Source organism: Orycteropus afer, unplaced genomic scaffold (assembly GCF_000298275.1).
Source record: "Orycteropus afer afer isolate SDZICR_OR568_19922 unplaced genomic scaffold, OryAfe1.0 scaffold00272, whole genome shotgun sequence".
NCBI lineage: Eukaryota > Metazoa > Chordata > Mammalia > Tubulidentata > Orycteropodidae > Orycteropus > Orycteropus afer.
In genome coordinates, this window is record NW_006921859.1 from 1,240,007 (window position 1) to 1,241,692 (window position 1,686).

A 1,686-nucleotide genomic window follows, 5' to 3' on the forward strand; every position below is an offset into this window, starting at 1 on the left:
AAGGCAGGGCAGGGCACCCAAGCTTCATTAGAACACAGAGACTGGGATGTATGTAACCCCTGCCAGCCCAGAAGGTGGGTGGGAGTGAGGGATGGTCACACCTCCATTCACCAAGAGGATATGAGGTATAACAGTAACAAGGGGAATATCACATCTTTCCAGGTATTCATGTCTGTAATGTCCTTGCATTCCCTGGCAAGTGGAGCCTATTCTTAGGTCCCTGGAATCTGAGAGAATGCTGTTGCTTTAAATATCCAAAATGGTTGAACCACTTATAAACATTCTAAGTGGCTGCACCCTCTGGGTGACCAAAATTCCACAACACATCCCATCTCCCTCTTCTCTGCTTCCCCTTTCATTCACCAGCCACCCATGCAGTCCTCCATGCATCCTCTGGCTAGCAAGGCAGATTTTTAGGTTAATTCTTAGGTCCTAACACCACTTAGCAATATCCAAGCTGTCTGTGCCATCAGGACCACTGACAGACCACAGGTCTGTATACCTCCTTTTTTGATGTTTTCATGTAGATGCTTCTACTAGTTGGAGTTTAGTCCACTTCTGTATTTTTCCTTTCAAAGCTCAGGACTCCAGGATTATCTTCTGTATCTGTGTTAATTGGTTCTCTTTTTCTTAGTTGAAGAGGGTATGTGTGTAATTTGTTTGCCTATTCTACCATCTTACCAGCACTCCACTCTCTGGCTTTTTGTTCAATCCAGATTCTGTATCTGACTTATGATAATCTACCCTCCTTCAACGTGCCATCTTAACTGTGAAGGTTAGACTCATCAGCCCCTGCAACTACATGACCTAAGAGAAAGCCTCTAGGCTGATATCTGGCCCATGCACTTGAGATGTGCCAGCATCTACAACTGCATGAACCATCTCCTTGAGATAAAGCAGAGAGTTAGCAAAAAAAAGAAGAAGACCCTCAAAAAGATGGACTGACACAGTGGCTACAACAGGCTCAAGCATTATGAGGATGGTTCAGGACCAGGCAGTTTCATTCTGTTGTACATAGGGTCAGTATGTGTTGGAATTGACTTGATGGCACCTAACAACAACATATACATACATACATACATACATATATTTAAAAAAAATAAATAAAACAAAACTCACTGCCATTGAGTCAATTCCAACTCAGAGTGACCCCCTTTGGGTTTCCTAGGTGGTAAATCTTTACAGTAGTAGATTGCCCAGACTTCCTTCTGCAGAGTGGCTGGCTAGTTTGAACTGCCAACTTTCTGGTTAGCAGTCAAATGCCTTAGACACTACAACACCAGTTGTTGTTGTTGTTGTTGTTGTTGTTAGCTGCCGTCAAGTTGTCTCTGACTCACAGTGACATTATAAACAACAGAACAAAATACTGCTAACCCCTATGCTAGCCTCACAATCCCTGCTATACCTGAGCCCATAGTTGCAGCCACTGTGTCAATCCACCTTGCTGAGGGCCTCCTTTTTGTTGACCCTCTACTTTACCAAGAATTATAGCCTTCTCCAGAGAATGGTCCCTTCTGACAACATGACCAAAGACAAAGTCTGGTCATTCTTGCTTCCAAGGAGCACTTCGGCTGCACTTCTTCCAGAACAGATCTGTTAGTTCTTTTAGCAGTCCATGGTGCTTTCGGTATTCTTCACCAACACCACAACTCAAAAGCATCAACTCTTCTTCAGTCTTCCTTATTC